General features: G+C 47.1%; 1 long non-coding RNA gene across 1 annotated transcript in view; it reads left to right on the top strand.

The window, feature by feature from the left end:
• Positions 1–831, top strand: part of LOC121010010 (uncharacterized) — a 12,043-nt gene extending 11,212 nt beyond the window's left edge. The window contains exon 2 of the long non-coding RNA XR_005780960.1: positions 697–831. This is a non-coding gene — a long non-coding RNA (uncharacterized LOC121010010). The remainder of the gene's footprint in view (positions 1–696) is intronic.
• The last annotated feature ends 18,963 nt before the right edge of the window (positions 832–19,794 follow it).

The raw sequence follows: 19,794 nt of genomic DNA, 5'->3' as shown, positions 1-19,794 counted from the left end.
CCGAGAAGGGTCTACCGCATAATCATATTGCGAGGACGCCTTTCCTGGTTTTGACAACGAGGTGAATCTGGGTAAGGGCGATCAGGACCTCCACGATGTACCATTTTTGCAACTTCTGGTGAGTCTATAATTAGTTCAAAATAAAAAGCGGAGAATACATGAACGAAGCACCGCGAACACTTGTTTTTCTGCAAGGCCTGCGCAACGGAAGGGAGCAGGGGTGGTCTAACAGGATGGCCAGGCTCCCCGCTGGTGAGGCGTGCAATCTCTCCGCGTCCCTCTGTCCCCTCAGCCCGGAGTGGGGACATCTTCGCCTGGGGTCTCCCGGCAGCAAGACCGAGGAGGGAGCCCCAGCTCTTCCCAAGTATCTTTGCAAACAGTAACAGGCCAGTTGGTCATGTTGGAAATGAAGTCCCGGACTGGAGGGAGAGCTAGGAGGCAATCCAAGAATGGGGGGCGGATCGGGTGGGGGTGGGGGGTGGGGGCCACTTTCCAGCTTTAATGAACAATGCAATGAACTCATAATAAAAATGGAAGCCAACCTGGAGAGTCAAGATGAGGTAACAGCCGTGGCTTCGGGGACTCCGTTCGTGGGTGTCGAGTGTGTGTGTATTTTTAGATAGCTACTTATTCCGCACGTGGTAATTAGGGCCCCAAGGGGGTTGCAAATTTTTTTTTTTTTTTTTTTTTTTTCAGGGTTGGCAAGTGGAAGGAGGAGGCAGCTCAAATTCCCACACATCTGGGGCAAACAGATACTGCACTCCAATTTCCTGTCGGCGCCGCTGGTTTCTCGCGGAATTACTTGCTAAGTAAATGATTGTTATAAGACTATGAAGATTCGGTCAATCAAATTAACCCCTTTTGTCCATCGCCGCCCTCCGGCCCCCCCCCCCCCCCCCCCCCCCCCCCCCCCCCACGGTTCCCTTCATTTGCCTAAACTCGGTGGCTTTTGAAAATGTGTTCAAGCTTGAAGGCCCCAGCCTGCCTCACATCGGCCGAGTGTAACCTGAGCAGGAACCCGGAGGCCCCCAATTGTTTTGCTAATCAAGATTATTGCCCCATTGAGATGTGGAGGCACAGCCTGGCTGACAAAATTTGTCAGTTTCCCATGAAATAGTTCTGTCAGTTTAGCCCGGGTGCGGGCAACTATTAACATATAAATGAAGTTTCTCCCTCCTCCGCTCCCCCTTTCCCCCTACCCTTCAGCCACCCGTCCTAATGGATGCAGAGAAAATATAAACACACCCCCTCCACCCCCACCCCCCAGCTCCCAACCCCTCTGTGTGCTTAAATCAAACGAGCTTCTTTTCTCCGGTCCCTGGAAATCCTGTGGGCCACGGGGGCTCAAAAGGAAAGGGGGAGGGGGCTGGGAGGAGCGGATTTGCACAAAACCACTTTTAAGGCCTGAAACTGCCAGGCCCTGTCCCCCGCTGACAGCAACAGGCGGCTGGCCGGGCCTGGACGGTACAAACGGCCGTCTGAATGCCAGGCAGACCTCCAAGGCAGCCTGCGGGGACAAAGTGGCAAAGTGGAACACGGGGTTTGAAAGAGTCATCTCTCCGCGGGGGTCAAACACCCGAGATCTCTCGGCCAGCCTGGCCGCCTGACAGCGCGACCCGGGCTGGGCAGGGGGGCATCTCGAGTCCTTGCTGCCTCTTCTCAACCTCGGACTCTGGGGCAAGTGTGGGGCTGGGCTGCGGCGTGGCTGAGCCTGCCTTTTACTCCGTCACCTTCTAGACTGTTCTGCCTTTCCCACAGGGGCCGGGCTTGGGTTCTCAGCGGGGCCCGAGGGGAGGAAGGAAGCGGAGTCCCTGTCTTCCTGTTTCTCCAGGAATGGAGTGGGCGCTCCAGAAGAGTCCAGAAGGCCAGAAATAGAGCTTATTTATTAGCATTATACTATGCCGTAGCAGCTCAAGCACTCTGGTACAGACGAAGGTCGGCACGTTTCACAATGCCAAAATGAAGGAATTGTTTGTGTATGTGTGTGTATGCGTATATACATATGTATATAATATTCAACACTCTGGGAAGGATAAGTTACATAATATATCATTCATAACATAACATAACATATAATATAATATAATATATAATTCAAGGCTATATATACAATAATTCAATGCTCTATCTGTCCCTATGGATCTGCAAATCAACACTATTCGCCACCTAGGGCGGAATTAGTTCTGGGAGCCAAGTTCTGCCAGGAGCTCCCGAGAGGATTCTGGTAATGAGCTCAACAGGTCTTCCCAGGCGGACGGACGTCGACTCGGAAGGACCCGTCAGTCACCAGTTGTTCCTGCTACGTGGCAAACCAGCAGACTGGGCTGGGAGGCCAGCCAGGACAGTGCCCGGAATGAGCCTCCCCACCCCCACCTCCCACTACTGTAGTTTCCAAATCTCCTGCCTCCACGCCGCCCAATGGGAAGAGACATCTGAGGGGGAAAGGGTTCTGGAGGAGGCCCGCCCAGAAGAACCAGGGCCTGGTGAAGCGGCCTGGCCTGTGCTTTCTACCAGAACTGGTAAAGCAAACTTCTGCCCTGTGGTCTGTCCGTGGGGATTCCCACTCAGATGTCTTCTCGAAGCCCGGCACCTACCTAGCTGTTAGCGAAAGTCTGAGACTTGGTTTTGGAATCAGAAAGCAGTTTTAGTTTATTTGCTGTGACTTTTGAGGGTTTTTTTTTTTTTTTTTTCATCTGAGAATGGGGAAAACTAACCTACAGTCGTTTTCACCATTAAACCTGCAGTACTTAGCCTTTCAGGAAATACTGTTTATTCATTAACCCAGTCTGTAGGATCAGACTGCCTAGATCCCTAGCTGTGTGACCTTTGGCAACTTGTTTAACCTCTCTGTGCCTATATTTCTTCCTCTTCAAAATAAGAATGATCAAGTCAGCTATTCGTTCATAGGTCATGAAGAATATACAAGACCATGTTTTTAAGTCCTGAGATAGCATCTGGCATATGGTTAAGTGTTGTGTGTTGCTGAAATCAAGCAGTATCTGGAAAGAATTCGATAACATTCCTTTCAGTCATCGATTTATTTCATGATCATTTTTGAGAGAGAGTGTGTGTGTGCGTGAGCATGTGAGCACGAGCAGGGGAGGGGCAGAGAGAGGGAGAGAGAACCTCAAGCAGGCTCCGAGCTGAGTGTGGAGCCCGACTTGGGGCTCTATCCAATGACCCTGAGATCATGGCCTGAGCCAAAATCAGGACGCTTGACTGACTGAGCCACCCAGGTGCCCCTCGTGGTCATTTCTTATTTCTAAACGGGCCGTTTACATTTCTCAGTAGTGATCTAAGATTGCCTTTCAAAATATATTTCTTTAAATAATATATGGAGTTAACTCAAAGAAAGATACTAAATACAGTATGGAAGGAAGCCGAGTATGGTAAAATCATAAAAATGGTAAAGAAATGACTGAAGTTTGGAAAACATTATTATAAGTGATTAGATTTGGGGCACATTTCTCAGACGTCTATTCCCAAGGCAATCAAAAGGCACAATAGGGTGCCTGAGTTCTCCGTCAGCACCGCTCCCCCCCCCCCACATGTTGAACCCCCAGGCCCCAGTGTAACTGTATTTGGAGACAGGGTCTTTAAGGAGGTAATTAAAGTTAAATGAGGTCATAAAGGTGGAGTTCTAATTCAATGAGACTGGTGTCTTTGTAAGAGGAAGTAGGGACACCGGAGACATGCACAGGGAAAGGCCACACGAGGACACCGTGAGAAGGCATTGGCAAGCCACAGGGAGAGGCCTCAGAAGAAGCCTAAGTTGTGGCCCCTTGATCTTGGCCTTCTAGCCTCCAGATTTGTAAGCTAATGCATTTCTGTTGTGTAAGCCACTCAGCCTGTGGTCTTCTGTTATGGCAGCCTGAGCTAACACAGGCTTATGTGGCAGAGGGAAGAGAAAGTCCTTCTTTCTAGACTTAGGGAATAATCTGAACTTAGAGAGCGAGAGAGTGGGGCGCCTGGGTGGCTCAGTCGGTTGAGCATCCTACTTTGGCTCAGGTCATGATCTCGCGGTTCGTGGGTTCGAGCCTCGCGTCGGGCTCTGTGCTGACAGCTCAGCTCTGTGCTTCGGATTCTGTGTCTCCCTCTCTCTCTGCCTCTCCCCCTCTCGGGCTCTGTCTCTCGAAAATTAATGAAGCACAGTTTTTTTTTTATTATTATTATTAAAAAGAAACGGAGAGAAAGAAGTGTGCATCAGAGGGAACCACGCAGCGAAAAATGTCGAAAACGTACTGAGTATTCAGTGGATTCGACACTGAGTATTAACACACTGCAGACACCATGTGAATGGTACCCCCCCGGTCCTCAGGACAAATCCAGGGAGAAAATTCTAGAGCTACAAAAACTGCACCTTGGGAAGGCTGACGATCTACCAAGGTCCCTCAGGAAGCAAGTGCAGAAAATATGTTGAGTTCGCGTCTTCCTGCCCCTAAAATCAGTGTTCTCAACCCCCGTGGCATTCTGCCGGCAGAAGTTTCTCCGTTCAAGAGGCTTTCTGATGGTGCCTTAGAAGGATCCAGAGGAACCATGGACCCTCAGCGCTGTGAGGACGTTAGACCCTACTGGAGGGCTGATGGGGTTCCGCGAGAGCCCCCTTAGCCACGCTGTCACAACCTGGGTCATTTTCCAAAATAGTTTCATTTTACAAATGAGCACAGGCCCCCCTGGAAGCAGCGGGCAGTTGGCAGAGATTAAACAATTAGCATTTCAAAGCGTTCGTTTTCATGTTCCCCTTTGCCAGGGTGAGAACCACTGCAGGACAAAAATGAGCCCCTCTGGTTTCTTGTCTCAGCCCGGGAGGGGTCTTCCCAGAGAAACCAGCAGCAGCCAGCCCATCACTGCAGCTGGCTCCCAGGGCCTGTTCCAAAGGCTGGGTCCCGGGTCCCGGCCGGGCCTCAGGGCCATTGCCAGTGAGCACCTGTTGAGGGACGGCTTATCAGTCAGCTCCATGATCAGCCCTTCCCAACAATCCCCGCTCAGTGTTGCCACGCTCCTTACAGAAATTAACACCATGCTGGCCACTTCAGCATTTGCAGGTTCCATTTAAGTTTAAAACATCCCTTTTCTGGGGGTTTGAGGATGGAACCAATGCACCCATGCCGGAGCAGAAGGTGCCTTGATCTAGAGCCGCGTTATTGGGTGCAGCGGCCGCTAACCAGCCGTGGTTACGGAGCACTTGCGACGTGCGGGGGCACACTGGGATGAGCTCGAAGGGTAAAATGCACCCCAGATTTTAAAGACAGTATGAAAAACACAAGCTCCAAAGTCTCATTGCTATTTTCTATATGGGTTACGTGTTGAAATGATAATATTTGGGATGTGCGAGCTTAAATGGAACATGCTATTAAAAACCGTCCCACTTGTGTATTTCTTTTTGCTTAGGAGAATGTGGCTTCTCTAAAAGACTTTCCTATTTCTCTAAATCTTGCTCTTATTTTATTTTATTTTATTTTATTTTATTTTATTTTATTTTTTTGAGAGAGGGAGAGAGAGAATCTTAAACCAGGCTCCATGCTGAGCGTGGAGATCTCTTGCGACCCTGAGATCATGACCTGAGCCGAAATCAAGAGTTGGATGCTTCACTGTCGGAGCCACCCAGGCACCCCTCTATATCTTGCTCTCTAATTCATCACCTTGTGTGTCTCTGTCCATGGCACTCGTCCCCTTCTGAACGTCTCCTATTTACGTATTTGTTTGCGCCGAGGTTTCTGTTTTTCCTCCTGGGATGTAAGGTCCCTGAGGACGGGGACTCTGCCTAGCTAATCTGCTGCTTTCATTCCGGTACCCAGTGCCAGGTACAAGATGAGTGACCAATAAATATTTCTAGATTGCACGAAGGAGGGAAGGAAGCCCAGGCAGGCACCCTCGCTCTGAGGCACCCCTGAGCACCAGGTGAAACTGACCACTTTGTTGCTGGTACCTGAGGCCGCCTTATGCGGACCCTTCACAGACCCTATAGCATTTTAGGGCACTTCTAGGCTTATCTATCCATCTCCTTCTACTAGATGCCAAGCTCCTAGATTGCAGGAAACTTGTCCTAGTTACTTTTGTACTCCCAGACCACGCACATCGGAGGTGAATGAATGGATCAACCTTTGAAACTTTCACTTTCCGGAGCACAGACGACGAAAACGAGCTAACTTTCTCAAACAAGGGGCATCCTGGCCTCGGTTACATACTGTCCTTTTCCCTCTGTCTTTTCCCACTGTTGCCCACAGTGGCGGAGAGAAATTCAAGCCCAGAGCTTAGATTCCTCCTTTGGGGCTTTTTCCGGGATCTTCAGACCGGAATCCAACAGACCACTCTTTGACAGACAAGAGAAAGCAAGGTTTCCTCCACTCACTACAAGTCTGTCCAAAACCCCTCCGTGACTCCCTCAGTTAGAGGATAAAATCCAAACCACTTATCCCAGCATGGAAAGCTTTCCGCGGTCTTACCTTTCCAGTTTTCTCCCCTGATAGTGAGCCCTCCTTATACCCACAGCCATGTGCCCATATATTTAAACCCTCAGATCTTAGCCTTCCTTGGGTGTGCCTTCCGCTTCCCCACCAAAAGCCGTTTCCACCCCATTTAGCCCACAGGGGCTTCATTCCTCAGAAGCAATTCACGTTCTTTCCTTTCAACGCATTTTCTGCCCTAGTCCTTCCCCATCACATCTTTGCTTTCCTTCTGCCATTTTCTTGTTGACAACGTCCGGAGGTTTTCCCCCATGGTTATTCCGCTCAAGCCCCGGGTTCCCCGTTGATCCTTCCATGGTCCACTTCCGAATCACCTGTGCAGGTGCCTTGTTCACAGAGCCTTTGCTCATCCACGGTGGGCATTCATGGTTACACACGGTAGTGACACTATACCTACTCGCATCTCTCAGTGGGAGCTGCCGTTCCCTACAAGACCCCACTCTTCGCCGTGGTTGCATCAGTCAGGGATGGTATTTCACTTAAGTGTGCCCAATCCAGATGTGGGATCAGGAAAAGAATCTTTCTAATGGCTGCCTCAGGAAATGTACCCTTGACCAGCTGAAGACAGTGAGCGAGAAAGACATGGCATAAAGGTAGAAGTATCTATAAAGGAGGGACATTCTGGGTTGGTTGGTTTCCAATCTTTGCCGAGCTGCCCTTCCCTAGACACGGGCTCAGCTATTGTAACATACAAGCCACGGAGCTTCGACTGGCTGATGATTTGTTTCTCCTTGAAATACGTGGGTTTTTTTCCCCCGGATCTGCTCAGCTATGGTGGATCACGTGTTATGTACCTTAGTACATGTCTGCTTTCTAGGGCTGATATGCGCCGGGGATCTTAACTTTAAAGGCCGAAGACTCTCTATACCGTTGGGTAGAAGGAAGGGCATTCATTCTTAGAGAAATGCCCTTTGAAAGTAATATCTCATAACTCGGTGGAAGGCAAGGTGAGCTGATGGTCTCTACTCCTAGCGAGGCTGAGAGCTATGGGGATCCCAAAGGCAAAAGCATTTAGGGACGCACAGGCTCACAGAATGGGGCCTGTGCACCTGCTCCCAGTGGGCAAGCCGCGTCTTCCTAAGTGGGCAAGCCACGTCTTCCAAAGCAAGTCCCCCAGGTGAAATGTGTCACAAAGGACTCCGCGGGAGTCAGACTGGATGATACACCTCCCAATCTTAAAATCCTCCGCTTCTCTTAGATTCGCTAACGGCGGATCCTCATTCTAGCACCTCCCCCGCGGGGTCACCCTGCCGGAAAAAGCATCCCAGGCGGTATTCCTCTCTAGCTCTCTGCGCTTTCCTTCACTAAGCACCATCAATATTCTTACTTCCAGCACACGGAAGAGATTATATTTCTGGCAGGTCTATCCTCTGAATTGGTCATCTTTGGGGGTAGGGTGTGGGGTCTCTGTCTCTGTCTGTGGCACTCAGGATACAGCAGCCACAGAGAAAACCAGAGAAACTAACCCTTGGATTAAAATACGGAAGGAAGCAGGAAGCAGCAGAACTTCATGTTATGGCTTCTCACTCATTTATTGGGGATTTTTAAAGACGTATTATTTCACGTGGGCATCACCCAGAGATGCGGGCCCTGACCTCAAATTATATCGTAGTCTGGTGTCACATCTCTTGTTTGTGGCTCCTTGCCACAACCCATTCGAATGTGAACTCATTACCTCATCACTCCTCCACCTTGCTTCTCTGTCACCTCTCCCCAGATGGCACACCATCCACTTACACGGGCCAAAACACTCGGGGCCATTTCTAATTTCTTCTGTTGATTCTACCTCCTAAGAGTCTCTCCAATCTGTCTACTTTTTTCCACGTGGGTGTAAGTTTTCGTTGTCTCTTCCATCCTGGACTCTTCTCCTAAATTATTTCTTTGTAGGTACTTTCGAGTCTCGCCCACCCACGTTCTAAGCTACTACCAGAGTGATCTTTGAATCCTCAGCTGTATTAAGGTATAAATGATGCACAATTAACTACTTGTGTTCCAAGTACACACTGCGTAAGTGGTGATAGTTTGCACTCACGAAACCATGAGTTCATATAATCATCAAAATTTCTTCTGAACCCTTGTTTTCTTTAATACTTTTTAAAAGTTTATTTATTTATTTTGAGACACAGAGAAAGAGAGAGAGAGAGAGAGAGAATGAGTGGGGGAGGGCAGAGAGAGAGAAAGGGAGAGAGAGAATCCCAAGCAGGCTCTGCTCTGTCAGCTCAGAGCCTGATGCGAGGCTTGAACCCACGAACCGTGAGATCATGACCTGAGCCAAAATCAAGAGTTGGATGCTTAACCGACTGAACTACCCAGGCACCCCTCTTCTGTGCCCCTTGTAATCACAACTGCCTAGCCCTCTCCACGCCTGTGGATCTCAAGCAGCCACATTTCTGCATTCTGCCACTGTAGATAAGTTTGCATTTCTTAGAGTTTTCTATAAGTGAATATATAATATGTACTCTTTTGGTCTGGTTTCTATCACTCAGCATAAATATTTTGAGATTCTTCTATGTTTTCATATATATCAATAGCTTTAGTGTTGCTGGTTTTTTTTTTCTTTTTCTTTTTCTTTTTTTTTTTAATTCATGTTAGTTAACACACAGTATAGTCTTGGCTTCAGGAGTAGAACCCAGTGATTCGTCACTTATATGTAACACCCAGTGCTCATCCCCAAAAGCCTATCACCCTTAATGCCTATCACCCAATTAACCCATCCCCCTACCCACCTCCCCTCCAGCAACCTTCTGTTGGTTCTCTGTATTTAACAGTCTCTGATGGTTTGCCTGCCTTTCTGTTTTTATCTTATTTTTCCTTCCCTTCCCCTATGTTCATCTGTTGTGTTTCTCAAATTCCACGTATGAGTGAAATCATACGATATCTGTCTTTCACTCTTGCTGGGTTTTATTGACTGAGCTCTGTTCCACTGTATGGATTCACAACCAATAAATTCATCAATTCACCTGTTGCTAAACATTTGAGTTGTTTCCAGGCTTTTTGTTTGTTTGTTTGTTTGTTTGTTTTACCTATCATAAATAAAGCTACTCTACAAATTTATGAGAAAGTATTTGTATGGAGAGATAGATCCAATATCTAGAAGGGGGCTGAATCGTATGATGGGTGTATGTTTTACTATGCAAGGAACTACAAACGATTTTCCAAAGTAGTTGTACCATTTTACTTAGCCAGTAATCTCATATGAAAGTTTCAATTGTTCAACATTCTTACCAACACTTGGAGTCATTAATTTTTTTAAGTTGTAGCCATTCTAGTGGGTGTAATATCACACCCAGTGTATTTGCCATCTGTGTGTGTGTGTGTGTGTGTGTGTGTGTGCGTGTGTACACATATATATAATAAAGTGTCTGCTAAATTTTTTACCCATTCTTTATTAAGTTGTTTACTTTTCTATTCTGGAGTTTTGAGAGTTACTTATAAATGCTAGATGCAAGTGTCCTACCCCCTTCAACTTTCTAGAAGAGTTTGTACAGAGCTAGTATTATTTTTCATGAAATGTTATGCAGAATTTATCAATGAAACGATTTAACTTGCTGTTTTCTTCGGGGGAAGAATTTTCACTAAACAGTCGAAGTTTTAAATAGGTACAGGACTTTTGGCTTATTCATTTCGCATTGACTGAGCATTGATAGTCTGTATCTTTCAAGAAATTAGTCTATTTCAGCTAAGTTGTCAAATATATTGGAGTCAAGGTCTTGATAGTATTTCCTGTTATCGTTTCAACATCTGTAGAATCAGTAGTGATGTCACTGCTCTGAGCCCGGTGTCTTAGCTCTTTTTTCCTGGTTCGTTAGGCTAAATATTTATCCATTGTGTTGATCTTGCCAAAGAACTAGATTGAATTTGGTTTTTCTTGGTTTCTTACGGTAGAAACTGAGGTCATTGATTTGAGACCATTTTTCTTTTCTAATAGGGACATTAATTGCTACATATGTTTCCTTCCATAGTTAAAACCAGAATGAAGGATAAAGCTCATACAAAGAAAAATAGACCTGGGAGCGAGAGAAAGAGGGTTTTCTGATGATAATACTTAAGCCCCTGGATCCAGCTGTACCTGATGAAGCCACATCACCCTAGACTTTTCAGCTGCATGAATTATATTTTTTAAAGCTAGCTGAGACTGGATAGCTCCCATTTAAAACTTAGAGTTCTGTCTCCAACAGAAAACCTGAGGTCAAGCCACAGGGGACCAAGTTTCCTTTGGTGACTACATGAACTAAGCATTATGGGAAGTACTTGATATTTGCATTTTCATGTAATCTTAATCGGCCTGGACAATTGCTGTTATTGACTTTATTTAATGGAAGAGGAAGCCCAGACAGAGAGTGAAGCAAATTACCAACACTGCACAATGAGTGAGAGAGCCTGAACCCAGACCTGCCCGGCTATAAGTTTCATGCCTGAGCCCTTCACTGCCTTGCATTTATCTCCCTCCCGCCTGTCCTAGAAGAGTCACCAAAGTCAACACAGCATCATGAATAGGGTTACGCACTTGGGGAAAGTCAAGAATGACTTTTGCTTTCCAAGCTTTTACCGGTGAGACCATTGTTTCCGTCAGCCCATAGTTCTCTGAACCCACCTTGCTCCACCTCTGGTTCTCGTCCTTCCAGAGGGCACATCTGCAGGGGACAGTGCCGAGCTTTCGGGTCCCCTGCCTGCTGCCCCCAGCCCATCTTGTCTGCCAGCCCCTTTCCTGTGGAGGTGATCAGATACTCATCACAGCCCATTCCCAGTGTGTTAAATAGTGAGGGAACGCTGACGCTGACGTCCCCTGGGCTCTGTGCTGTCGGGAAAGTGCAGGGGAGAGACTCCGTCCTCTGGAACATCTCAGCTCTGACGAGACGGAGAGACATATCCATGGATGTAATGAATCCTGCCCACCTGCATGACAGAGTGAAGCTACAACCAGAAGGAGCTGGGAGACCATCCCTTGAGGGATGGTGTCGTATAGGAACATTTCCTGGAAATTACCTTAATTTGCCTTCCAAGATGTCTGACTTTCAGAAGAAATGTCCTCCATGTTTTCTTCTACATTCCATGTCCTATTTTTAAGACCCTTCTCAGGACTCACCTCTGGTAGAATAGAATAGAATAGAATAGAATAGAATAGAAGAATAGGATAGAATCATTACAAACAAGCTTTCTGGCATCTGAGATTTCAAAGCCCAACTCCATTGCGACTAGCTGTGTGACTCTGGGCAAGTTGCCTAACCCCTCTGTGTCTCAGACGTCTTCTCTCTCAAATGGGAATAATAGTACGTACCACGTAGGATTACCGAGAAGGTGAGTAAAATAAGATATGGAACATGTTTTGAACCGTGCCTGACGCAGAATCAGCTCTCGGTAGACGTCAGTTAGTAATAACCGTCCCCCCCCCCCCCTCATCCGCGGCTCCTTCACGCTGAGGTTGCACAGGACAGGTAGCCACCAGGTTTACCGTTGTGATGTGAGCAGAACAGTCTCCTTAGTGACAGTCCTTCTCAGGATCCCTCTTCTCTTTTTTTGAAACCCTTTTTGCATTCTGCAGGGGCTCTCTCTGCGTATGGATCCTCACGTGTATCCCTAATGAATCATTCCCATTGTCAAGAATATTTTGATGGCCAGTAGCCTAAGACATAATTCGAATTTGCTCAGTCAATAAAGGGTCTTTACTGGCTTTATAACTGAAGAGTCAATATCTGAGGCTGGTTTCACATGAGCTATTTGATCTATCAGTTCTACCTTAAGTCCAAAATCAGTGGGGTCTTTTGTTTGTTTGTTTGTTTCTGTTTTTCTGTTCTCCCTTCCATGGTGTCAATTTAACCTTCAAGGCGGTGTTAGAGACAAAAAAAAAAAAAAAAAAAAAAAAAAAATTATTCTGACCCTCGTCCAAACAGTAAGGAAGATTTGTAATCGGGGTATTGCAATAGAGAAGAGAAATTGAGAAGCGGGAACTTGTAGCCAAGCAGCAGGGGGGCGGGGGGCAGGGGGTGGGGCGGGCTGCGGATTGAAAATTACCAAGACAAGGGGCGCCTGGGTGGCTCAGTCCGTTAAACATCTGACTTTGGCTCAGGTCATGCTCTCGCGGTTTGTGAGTTCCAGCCCCATGCTGAACTGCCCCTGCTTGGGATTCTCAGTCTCCCCTCTCTCTGCCCCCCCCACCCCCCTCACCCCCGCATGCTCTCTCTCTCTTTCTCTCTCAAGAGTAAATAAATCAACATTTAAAAAAAAAATTACCAAGAGGAGGCACCAAGTGTGAGGTTCTCAATAAACTGGACGAACAGGATCCTTCTAAGGGCAAACCAAAGGGGATGAGGCACTTGGTCAGACACCAATGGTGATCCCATAGCACGGAGGGTGGGAGGGATGATGACTTGGCAGGATTCATGCCAAAACTGAGCTGGGCGGACCAGAGACCAGATGGGGGACCTAGCCGAAAAGAGGGCTCAGAGGAACCTGTCTACCCTTGGGTCAAGGAGTATTTGTCAGTAGCTCTTGTGCTGGCTTAGGATGGTTGCTAGGAGCTCCTTGGTCGATGCGTTCCTTGTCCGAATCCAGCAGAAGCAACTAAAGTGACTTCGTTCTGAATTCCCAGAAGAAACCCATTGAGCCGCTCTGATTGGGCCGGCTCGATCCTGGGCTGACATCCGGACCAGGACATCTGGCATGTTGCTGGCTGGTTAAGCATCAGCCACAGCGTCCAGTCCTGGGTCCGGATCCTCACCCAGAATAATACTTTGTTATGCAAAACTCCACTGCTGGCTCCCTGTCTGAGAAGGTGTTGATACGCTAATTAGCCTCTTTCTTACCCGATACCTTCCGCTGTGGAGTTCACCGCAACCCCCAAAGCAGCTCCCTTCCACCGCTGACCTCGGCAGGGGGACGACCCACAACACTTGGTGGCCTCCAAGCCCAGCTGCCTCCTGTTTGGAGGGGAAAAAGTCCGGAGAGGTGGAGAAGCATTTCCCCGGGGCCTTGAATGGGTTAGTCACCAAAGCAGATGTTAGGGTTGCAAATCCTGCTCTGCCAGGGCTAAGCACCCACCCCACTCGTGTTCTTTACTAAGGGCGTCTGTCTGTGATATGCGGGGCCCTGAAGCTTGGGGCTCAGGGGAGGAGCCCTGTGTGCTGGGTCTTAGGGCATCACTGGTCCCTTTCCTTCTGGACGTACATACAGCTACATCTCCCGGCCTCTTTGGGCCACGTCATTGAATTATGGGCGGTGAACGTGAGCTACTTCGAGACTTGGCCCCTCGAAGCTTCCCGTGAAAAAGGAAGGCGCCCCATGGAGGGCGTCCTAAAGCCCGAGAGGAGGGGATCGCAGGTGGAATAAACTTCAGGCCCTGAATGAACGACTACACGGAACACAACCTCTCTCCGATTTCCACCTCCAGCTAGATTTTACCTGAGCAAGAAACGCGCTTCTATTACGTTAAGCCTCCAGGATGTTGCTTTTTCTCCGTCATAGCAAACAGCGTCGACTTGACTTGCACCGGGGCTGATGGGAAGGGGGACAGGGAAGGGGCGGGGGGCAGAGAATGTTTGCTGGCGTAGCAGATGACAAGTGCCTGCCACACTTAGCTCCAAACGTCTCTGAGGCAAACGGCTACCGCAGTCACGGGGCGCTGCTCCCCAAACTCCTGGCTGTGTCGTCACAGGTTTTTTGCACTACAAAATATGAATCAATCCAACTCAGGGCCCTGTATAGTTTTTGTAATGTGCCTAACACAGCACTCTGGCCATGTGACTTCTAGCATTGTCATGCAAAGACTCCAGGACCTGGGATTGATTTTCCAGTGCCTGGATGTCATATTCTTATCAATATGATCTTCAGCTATAAACTGAAAAACCAATAGTGTAATAAGCAGCTATAAAAATGTCAGTATGAGCCCGCAGTTAAGAGCTAAAGGGTAGCACAGCCTGTTGCTAAAGACTGTCACGTCAGCAGTCCCTCTTCCGAGGCCAAACACAGAGAAGCCTTCATCCAGTTCCACAGTGGGTGGAACTTCATCCAGTTCCGACAACCGGGTGTGAAATATTTGCGAGCAGAGGAGAGTACGGAAGTGAGGGCTTCCTCAAAAGTTCCTAAAAATGTTTACAAATGTATGAACTAAACTCTGGGTAGGTCAGGATGCGGGGGGTGAGGGGGCCGTCTTTGGCCTGAGGGGACACTATCAATAGACAACAGGATACTAAATGGTAAAACAAAACAAAACAAAACAAAACCACTTGGGAAATTTGTAATAATTTGGAGAAGAATGCGAAGGGCGAAGTGTTTCAAGGAGAAGCATCAACCGTGTTGAATGAGAGTACATTTACATACAACCAATATGTGTTTTTCTGTCCTACCTGCCGCCATTTTAATTCTCTATCTTCTTTAGATGCAGTGAAGTCCTCTTTGGGGTTTATGGGATCACACCAGCCCACTGCTGTCCACCAACCCATCATGGAGGTTGAATGCTGCGCAACAACCCAAAATCAGGAAATCGGGTCCTGCCAGGTGAGCCCGAAGGCCAACAGAAGGCAGGGTTGCCATTTCTGTTTTATATTAGCGTCTGATCTTGACGCGTCTCTAAAACACGGGCAGCAAAGAGTTAAGGAAGAAACTGTAAAAAAATGATAGAAACAATATGAGACCTCACATCTCAACAGTTGCCAAAACTAGCAAATAATCAAAATCTGACCACAAAACCTCTCCAGATACACAATGGCACCAATACCAGCTTAAGAACAAAGCTGCCCAATATATTTTTTAAATCCCTCTTGTCTCCTACTCATCTCCTGACCAAATGTTGGCAATGAACCGACTCACAGAATTTGGAGCTGTAAAAGGGTCCAGAGATTAACCAGAGCGGTAATTCTCGGAGCTGCAAATCAGAACCTGGAGAAGTGGGTGTTTAAAAGAATGTCCATTGTTGCAGTGGTCTACTGGGGGCCGGAGAGCAGGTTCGCTTTCTCCACACAACACACACAAGCACTCTGGAAACCGTCTCGGTGGAGGAGGTTTCATCCCGGAGGAGAAATGTGGACATCGTGTCTGCCCACCAGGACAGTTCTGGTGGAGGGCCACACCAGGATCTCAAAAGGTGAAAGAGGTGATGTGCAGGATGTAAAATAAATGTCATCAAAAGAGAACACTGTTTAAAGGCTGATAAAGGCTGATACAGTGCCCCCCCTCTTTTTTACCTATTTAATAATTCATTCCCCTTGCATTCCATTCAGCAACCTGTGGTTGAACACTGCGTGTCCAGAAGAGTAGGAGGTATTGGAAAAACGGCACACAAGGCACCACCCAGCCTTCCATAGGCCGATGCGGAAAATTTACACGGAAACAAAAGAAAAAGGACACTACCGAGTCAGTTCTATAAAGATACGCAACTTACCCAAGAAGAGACAAAACCCTGGAAAGGTATTCCTTCTCCATCCCCAGTGAAGACATGGCATTGTTGTAGTTTCTATAAACCAAGGAATGTATAAAAAAGAAGAAGAAGGAGAAGGAGAAGGAGAAGGAGAAGGAGAAGGAGAAAGAAGAAGAAGAAGAAGGAGAAAGAGAAGGAGGAGGAGGAGGAGGAGGAGGAGGAGAAGGAGAAGGAAAAGAAATTTAAATCCTCACATATAGGACCAATTAATATATATTGGCTTTATAAATTTATTCTCGTTCAACCCTTTTGATACTTCTTGAAGCATCTGACCCTACACATTTACCTCCAAAGCATTGCAAATTTCCCAAAGATTTTACCATTCAGCAGCCTGTTGCGTGTTGATAGTGTCCTCTGGACAAAGGCGTCCCTACCCTCCCCGGGCTCTCCACCAGTCAGGAGTTCTGTCTGTGCCTTTTTAAACACCATCTTTAGGAACTTTTGAGGAAATGCCTCAAATATTTCAGACCCGGTTCTCTAGGACTGTGGAAATGGATGAAGACTTCTCTATGTTTGCCCTTCAAAAGGGGCTGCTGACCCGACAGTCTTGAACAACAGGCTGTGTTACCCATCAGCTTTTAACTGGTTCCAGTGATCACTGATATTGTGTAGTTCTTCCCATAGACTCTGGTTGCCATCTTATCTATCTATCTATCTATCTATCTCTATCTAGATGATATAGATACATATACATATACATATACATATACATATACATATACATATATCTCTTTCTGAAGAAAACAGCCGCCATATTGTAAGTTGCTCTGTGGAGAGACCCAAGTCCCTGTGCCCAACCAACAGCCAGCAGAGACCCACACCTGCTAACGTGGAATCTTCCCCAAGTCCACTTTTGGGATGACGGCAGCCCCAGCCCATTCCTTCGTTACAACCTTGTGAGAGACCCTGAGTCAGAGGCACCTAGCTAAGCTGCATCCAGATTCTTGACGCTCCCCAGCTCCTGCAAGATGATGAGATTATAAATGTTTATCATTTGAAGCCACTAAAGCTTGGGGTCATTTGCTATGCACCAGTAGATAATGAATACACACTCCTGACAAATGTTGCAAAGAAACCAGTAAGAACCTGCATGAATGTCACACAAGCTTATATATCTTTTGGGATAAATCGGACCATCTGGGAGCTAGTACAATTCTACAAATGCCCATCTTCAAGAGGAACGAGTTAGGGCCCATGTGTCTTCTCTTTCCTGGGTCTCTGTCCGCGTACCCAGAGCAGCCCCTGTGTAGTGGTTGTTCTGTTCCCAAAAGAGGGTACAGAGTCTGGGCCGGGAACTGGGCTACCTCTGGGCTTTCCTGTTATATTTCTCCTTTTATTGCTGGGAGCATTTTTTTTTCTTTTTAAAAAATGTTTATTTATTTTTGAGACAGAGACAGAGTGTGAGTAGGGGAGAGGCAGAGAGAGAGGGAGACACAGAATCGGAAGCAGGCTCCAGGCTCTGAGCTGTCAGCACAGAGCCCACGGTGGAGCTCGAACTCACCGACTGTGAGACTGTGACCCAAGCCGAAGTCAGAGGCTTAACCGAGGGAGCCACCCAGGCGCCCCTGAAAGCATTTTCTTGATTGCGCTAAAAGACTTAGAACTGTCCCCAACCATGTGTTTAAAGTCACCCCTAATCCCGACTTTCTCCCCCCCGAGGGGGAGACTTTCACTTCTCCCTTTTCCTTACAGGACGTTTGACTCCCCTACGTGGCCCGCTCCACGGACAAGGGGGTGTCAGGGCTTCCTGCAACTCTGGAGGGTTTTCCTCATCTGCACCTTCCCGCAGGTGGTCGTGACTCATCTGGAGTCGAAGTCAGATGGTAAAAAGCTCCATTAAAAATAATTGGCAGTGACTGGACGGGGCTGAATGCTCATTTTACGTCTGGTCTTGGCAAAGAATTTGGTAGGCAAATAGGGTAAATGAGTAGATTCTTTGTTATCTCCAGCCTCGGTAAAAATCACCTGATTCTGGAATTATGTCATGATTACCGCAGAAATGGCTCTCACACAAGTACGTGGAACAGCACGGGGTGCCCAGCACTCAGTCGAACACAGAGCTGATACCTCCTTCTGGATGTCATTACCATGCTTCTTCGTCTTCTGGCCCTGACCGCTATTAGAGATTGTTTTGTTGGGACCCCAGGGTGGCTCAGTCAGTTAAGTGCCCAGTTCTCGATCTCGGCCCGGGGCATGTTCTCTCCGTTCATGGGATCGAGCCCCACGTTGGGCTCTGTGCTGATAGCACGGGGCCCGCCTGGGATTCTCTCTCTCTCTCTCTCTCTCAAAACAAATACATTAAAAACAAAAACACATTCAAAAATTGTTTTGTTGTTTAGTTCATCATTCTCTTGTGTCTCCCCGCCACACGCACACACATCTACACACAAAACACACAGACGCGCACACATACGTGCACACACGTACACAAACACACGCCGTCCCGAATGTAAACCCGTAAGCGTGCCAATGTGATTGGTTTTATACACAACTTTCTTCTAGCTTTGGGTACTGGCCTGCCACTCCTGGGTATGCAAACAAATATGTATATATATGTATTGAATGACCGAATTAATACCTCACCAATGGCAAACTGATTCATGTTTTTACATAATGCCAAGAATTTAAAGGCCAGGCCCTCAAAGCAAAAGTTCCCCCCCCTCCAACCCCGTTGACATTTCTCTTTTTTAGGAACAAGATATTTAGAATCCGCTATGGGGTCCTAGTTTTGTGGAACCTCCCCTCCCCCTAATGTGGGAGGATACCCAGGACGTTTGGCTCCAAACAGGCGAAAGCCAAAGGTTTAATGGGGAGGGAGGCAGGGACAGCCTGGCCCTGTCGGTGACTCTGAGCAGGGTCCACAGCACGTGCTTTCTTGGAGACCTCATAGCTCCTGGACATTAGACCCTGTGCCAGCTAATGAATGAGATCTGACAAGACTGTAATCTGAAGTGGCATTTCCCCCTCTAAGGCTCCCCTCAATCTTAAGCGGAGCCACAGATAACAGGAAGAAAATAGATGGAAATGTTGGGGAACCAGGAAGGCCGCCCTTGTTAACAGCTCAGAGGGGGAAAAGAAATAATTTTTTGGCTTCGTCTTAAATTACCTAAGACTTCAGATTTAAGCTCAATTTGCTGTGCGAATTGTATCCAAATCTGGGATAACTCCATTCCTTTCATTCTGGTTCCGTTTCTTTCTTTCTTTCTTTTTTTTTTTTTTTTTCTCCTTCTGGTTTTTATTTTTAGCAGTGCTCCAATTATTGTAAGATGATAATAATCATCGGACTTTTTTGATTCTGAATTTATGTAGAACGGGGCCAACAATTCTCTTTTTCAAAGTCTTCAAGAACCCAAACTTTCACAGTCCCGCATTCTGCTCCCAAGACATTAGCTCTAATTAAGCTAATCAAACCCATGCACGGCCGTAAGAATAAAAAACACTGAAGAAACAAACCAACTCTATGAGAAACAGATATTATACAATGAAAATAAAATGAATGCTCCAGACTTCTTTAACTCCTGTTCCATTAAACACACTTATTTTTGAATGAGCTTTGATCTTTTCTTCATTTCGTAGACCAAGATGTTTTCATGAGAGGAATGAATTACTTCCTTTAGGTTGACCTCATTCATATTCCAGAGCAAGAGCCAATCCTATGATGGCTGCCATTGAGCATAATCCAATTACAATTTTTATTTCAAAATATAACACGATCCCCTGCCCCTGAGAACCAAATGTACTCCATGGTTGGCAAAAAAAGGGGCAGGGATTCCCATTTGCATGGATCAGGAAAGACGACCTGTAGGCAGCCTTGGAGGAGCTAAGTTTCGAGAGTTAGAAAAATGGAAACACCAGCCCGTGGTATCCTTTCACCAACAACCTCAGCCTAAGAGTCGGGTGTCTTCCTGGACTAAG

The sequence above is a fragment of the Herpailurus yagouaroundi genome, unplaced genomic scaffold (genome assembly GCF_014898765.1).
Source record: "Herpailurus yagouaroundi ecotype Mexico unplaced genomic scaffold, PumYag 190, whole genome shotgun sequence".
Taxonomy (NCBI): domain Eukaryota; kingdom Metazoa; phylum Chordata; class Mammalia; order Carnivora; family Felidae; genus Herpailurus; species Herpailurus yagouaroundi.
The sequence above is the reverse complement of the archived record's forward strand: the minus strand, read 5'-3'. Positions and strand labels throughout refer to the sequence as shown.